We start from the raw sequence: 6,000 nt of genomic DNA, 5'->3' as shown, positions 1-6,000 counted from the left end.
TGGTCTCAGTACAAATTTCGGACTAAGGTAGCATTCCGCCACAAAATGGAAGTGGGTGTACTAAAAAAAAGTACATCGTGTAAACAAACAAGGTTTGCTTACACAAGCAATACAAAAAACGTATTGTAAATATATTACATTTGGCGTACAGAAACAGGCTGGATTTCTTGAATGATTTTTGACGGAAGAACTTCGAATGACGGAGACTTGAAAGGATGCGGTAGCATTTGCGTACGGGCACGGATAAAATCTTGATTGCTTCTACTTTTTTTGCTCGATGATTTCTGTTCCTTTCATTCTTTTCTTCTTTCTTCCTTTTTCTTGTGTGCAATGATAGAATGTTTGAACACCATAGATGAAGCTAGCCCAACGAACACCAGCAGTTAATAATAAATAGGATTGAAGAAGCAAAAAGCATTCAGCTATCAGCAAGCGAAGCAGGTAGACGAAATTTCTAAACGTGTACAGAAAGACAAGCCGGGCAGCAGATAGCCGTAGGCAGCCATCAATGTCGTAAAACACTGTTCGCTAACCATTACTCAACGCATATCGAGTCCTCATCACTATATATTACGATTGGTTGAATTACCCCTGGTGCGGCTTGTAAGCGATATAAAACCGTGCTAGCCAGAGGTAGAGCTGTATCCGCAGAGGGTATTAAACGGACAGCTAGTGTGGTATATTGTTACGGAAGGATGAACTATGTTCTTCTGAGGTCGCCGCCATTGTTTAAAATATTTAGCGCTGGAAAACAGGTCTCGAAGAAAATGGGAGAGTGTGAGGAACTAAGCTTTGTTCCCGGTAACTTTTCATGGCTGCATTATGGGTTGTTACACTTATTCGGCGTTGCGACAAAGAAAAAAGGAAAAAAGAAAACGACCATCTTCAGCAATGTTCTAAATGTACGAGCTTATGAAAGCAAATGAATCGTTTCATTATTGTCTTTCTTAGATATGATCTTGTAGATGCACCGTTATTGAAGGTTTCCGAGTACATCACTGTTGTTTGCACAAACACCAAATTTAAGGTACAGCGAGTTGAACGCTAGCTAAGTATTTAAAGGGTTTGTCAACGTGTTTTATTCTGTACTCGGTTCACATTGGCTACCACTCTAGAATCTATTTGATTTATTGAACGAGGCAGGAAACTCCTCAGGTTGTACGTTGGCGCGGAACATTTTTTGCTTGTGCTTGTTGGGTATACAACAGCGAGAACCCATTCAAGCATTTTAATGTATCCAGGACTATTTATTTGGCGGACATTCCAACTAGATCACCAGCAAACCTTATGAGGCTTGTCCAAATATTGGCAATGTATTTGCCAGAGCAAAATTCGATAGAATAAAAAAAGCAAGATACTGAACTTGGCAAGATTCACGAGCATTTCACTCAGCCTCAACTAACCCGCATGCGACAAAGCACTTTGATTTCGTGGCATCACAGCGTCGTACCGGCCTTGGGGTTTCGGTGAAAAATTATAAAATAAAAAATTTGACGTTTAATTTTTTTCTAATAACAAACCTATTAAAGCAAACTTAAAGATAATAAAATTTTGAAAAATTACTTTGCCAATCTTTAGTCTCCCATACCCCCCCGCCCCCCTTTTAGTGCGAACTTTAATGTCCAGTTTTCACATTAAAAAGTGGCGACACACATGAGGAAATAATACGCGAAAGGTTCTTAGCATATGGTTCCAGTAAGGGACCTTTATTATTACAAAATCAATTAATAATAATCTCTTATTTTTGGTTATCGGTAAGAAATGATTGTTATTAAAGCTGAGGTAGGAGAAATATTTATGTATGCAGAGCTAAAAGGATGACTAAGAATGTTTCATTGGAGAAGGGGTACACGCAAGGAGCCGATTGAAAAAATGGCCAATCAAGAGTGGAGGATTAGATGGCTACTGCTGCCTTTCCACTGCATTACGAGGCAACCGTCGTTACTACTGTACTCGGGACACATCCTTTACCTAAAGCTTGTTTAACAACGACTCAACAAGTGCTTTATTCGCATATATTTCATTATACTTGCGTACGACATCAATGACACCAACTTTCCACCATTCGATCTTATAAATGTTTCTTGATGTGGCCTCGTGTATATCCGACGCACCAAAATTAAGGCATTTGAATAGCGTTCGCTAACCACTACGAAAAAAGAATCCAGGCAGCTGCAATCGAATGTGTAGAAACCGCTAACAAGGCGTAAACGTAAAAGGAATAGTAAGAGCTAAGAATAAGTTCACAAATTATGGTCTATTGAAAAATGTGCTCATGCATAATTCTTAATGGGTGGTGTAATCAGCTGTTCTGACTCGCAGTTTCGAGTTTTCAAGGGTTCGAATTACTTTTCATTTTTCATAGAGGTCAAATTTTCCATGGGGTGACCTACAATCTATGGTGACCTATAGCCTATGCTAGGTCGCCATGCGTACATTCCTCAACTTTTGTGTTTAACGTTACTGTCTCACAGTGCAGTTATGAAACCTTTCTCCTTATCTTTAAATATGCATCTACGTCTCTAGTAAATACATAATAGATCACATGTCTTACAAGACATTATTATTACACAATTCGTTATTATTACACACTTAAGTGCCTGTCTTTGCACGCTTTGCGGATCTCGGGCATCAGCGCATCTATCTTGGGCGCCCTTTCCTATCGCTCATTCGCAATTATGGTTGATTATACTGAATGGTTGAACGCGAGAATCGTCCGTATCTATGAATGGCGGCGGCTCTAATTAGGTAAATCGCGTCGCATTTGCACGCGAACGCCGCCTTCATTCACTTCGTCCCTTACTCTCTAGAACGACTTCTCGCATTCCAGCTTCACGGTTCGCGGCGACTTCCCCGTGAGTGGTGCTGCGCTCACCAGTCCGTGGCCTGTCCAGCAGGCCTTTCTCCAACAATCGGGAACGCACTGGTCAACGGCGCTAAGGCACCGCGAAGCCTGCCACTTTTCCAGAGCTATAATTTTCCCAAATCACTGCTGCCCGCACTTTAGTGCGACCAAGCAAAGCGTTTCCAGGACTTCCCACGTATTTTGCGAAAACGCCGGGTGCTTTAATTTTCCCGGCCAAACGCCTACTACTTACTGTTAACGGGAACTATATGAGGGAGTCGAGCGTATTTTTGAGATCATGGGTGCTTCTTCGCAAGCATTAATGCGACGCACAGTCCGCCCTCTCGTGTGGATAGACAAAGGGAATGTGTAAAAGCGGCGCGGCAAGCGGGTGACGCGGAGATCCCGTTCAAATTTGAGGAGTTGTTCAACAGATTCGCTCCTGTGACTATACTGAGCCAGCCTCGAGAAGTCGCGATGCTTCTGTGACATGCCGTGTATAAGAGCGGTGACGAAAGCTCACAGCAACCCCTTTTTTTTTCGACAGTGTCACTACAAGTATTTCGTATATATATATATATATATATATATATACGCTGACGACAGTTTGGCCGTCTTCCAACGCCACATGAACAGATTTATGATGGTTTCGTTAGTAGCGTAACTTAGATACCGTTATTGTTACAAAAGAGGGTAAATCGCAAAGAACAAGGCCACCAGATGACGAAACGGAAGGCGTAGTAGCCTCCATTACGAATGACTCGGCTGCGCATAATGCCGCTAGACCAACCTCCCTCTCCCTTCCTCTTCGAACATGTTCACTACCCGTCCATCCACACTTCCCTTCTGCGCACGTCGCTGCGCCGGCAGAGGTCAGACAGGTCGATTGCCCATTACCCAGTGTGCTGCTAGAAATAAATATGCAAGCAGGGCGAGGCCGGCCCGGCGTGAATAGATGGAAATAGAGAGACAGAGAGAGAGAGAGAGAGGGAAAAGGAGAGGGCGGCAGTGAGCATTCGACTGTGCTGCCTCTTTGGCGGAAACTCGACGGAAGAAGGAATGAGATCGCAGTATACAGAGAAAAACGACGCTCCAACGGCCATTCACACCCCACGGGGCGACGCAACGGTTGCCGCTATACCGGGGCAGGAGCTTTTTCAACACCTCTCGGTAATTAGCGCGCGGCGCCGAGCCTACGAAGACGAACTACTTGCAAGCACGCCGCGGGAGCACAGTGTTAGCCAACAGAGCTGGGCATAGCGAGCCTTGCGGTTGTGAACGGTGGGGCCGAACGGAGCTCTTACCTTTAATTCTACTCTTGGTGAGGACTCAACTTGTTTCGGCGTGCTGGATTTCTTTTTTTTTTTTTTTTTTGGAGCGTCCGAGTGATGCAGTGGTCGGCATTCCTGAGTGCGCGCCCAGAAGCTCATGTAAACGTACTGCAAAGCGCACTGTCACTTCCCGGCGTGTGAGCCGCTAAGAGTGAAGATGCGTCGAGGACGGTACTTCATTAGCGGTCTTACGTTCGTCAAAATCTCATTTTTGTATTCTCTGTGTAAACGACTCGTTTTTTTTAATGTTATTTATAGTGCAACTGAAGAACTCAGATAACGACTCAGAGTACATGTGCTTGTTCTGCACCACCTTCACAGAAGTACAGGAGCTCGATGGCATGCCGCCCTTGGGAAGAATTACGCTGACGGAAGCTTTGGAAACACTCTGTCAAAATGCACGTTTTGTTAGAGCCGAAAGTCCCTCGCTCGAGTGAATCATGTGTCACTGCAAAGCTACAATTGTGAAAGGTGTCTTTCGACATATGACTCCACTCAATGAAGCCTCTGAAATACATAACGAGATGTGATAGTTAATGTTTTCGACGTGGCTAAAGGTATAGTTAAGCAGGGCCTTCCACACCCGACGTCATAGCCCTACAAAAATATTGGCAGACTAAATCGTAGCTGGCATGCACATATTCCAAAAGCATTGCAGGCATCTCAATATGCTGGCTTGCACGCGAGAAATTCTTAAGGATATTCTATTTCGCCTGTCGATGCATACTGTGTGACATACTGTGCAATAACAGACAACATGGTAATCAAGACAAAAAAAAAAACGCCTGTGGCGTAATAGTAACAGTAACAGGCTCTTGTAGCAGAGGTCCTTTCCTCAAATCTGGCCATCGGACAATTATAACCGGGCGACTCAGGTAACGTGCGCCGAAATTTAGATATACGCGAGTACTAATTATCTGAAGTGAATCAAGGCATGTTGTTTGCCATCACTTGAAGCAAGTCAATTTTTTTTTGCATTTTGCCTACTTACATAATTAGTTATTCATAATTAAATAACTTATCAAGTATTATTATCAGAGTAAAATGTAAATCAGAAAATTTTAGGCCACCGTGAAAAATTTCCGCTCCATCTGTCTGTTGCTCAATAAGTGCTACAAAAAAATTTTTCCAAGCGTTAAAGATAGCGTGCTAAAGGCGAGGAAGGGACGCGAAACCAGTCGCACGGGACTTTCCGTGTGCTTTTTCGGGCTTCTTTCAGGTGTGGGAAAAACTACACACACACATACACACACTTATTCACCCGTTCCAAGAACATACTATTATTTCCTAAACGCTCAGCCAGTGGCCTGAACCAGCTGAAAAGTTGGTAAAATAACAGTATTTTTGTTGTGGTTACGGTTTCCGAAAAGCCGGTCTACAGCTCAACTCTGCTAAATGCCATTTCGGGCGCCGTCACATCAAAGTACTTCGCCTCCTCATCGATGCTGCGGCCATATACCCTGATCCCGACAGGGTCCTGTGCTGTAAAAGAATTGCTGCTTCCACGCTCATCGAACGATATCCGTAGATGTACAGGACTATGTTCCAACTTTCGACGCTTTATCAAGAACTTCGCGGATAACGCCCGCTCCTTGACTGGTCTTCTCAAGAAGGGCGATTATTTTTCGTGGGGACCTGATCAGGCCGCCGCCTTTTCCGAACTTATTACTAGACTCACGAATCAGCCCATTTTGGCTCATTTTGACCCGGTCACGGAAACCGAACTTTGCACAGGTGCGAGTGGTCATGGCATTGGCGCTATTTTAGCCCAACGACAGAATTGCTTGTCTCGCGTTGTTGCCTACGCCTGCCGACTCCTTTCTT

Source organism: Dermacentor andersoni, chromosome 2 (assembly GCF_023375885.2).
Source record: "Dermacentor andersoni chromosome 2, qqDerAnde1_hic_scaffold, whole genome shotgun sequence".
Taxonomy (NCBI): domain Eukaryota; kingdom Metazoa; phylum Arthropoda; class Arachnida; order Ixodida; family Ixodidae; genus Dermacentor; species Dermacentor andersoni.
This window is presented reverse-complemented; position numbering follows the sequence as displayed.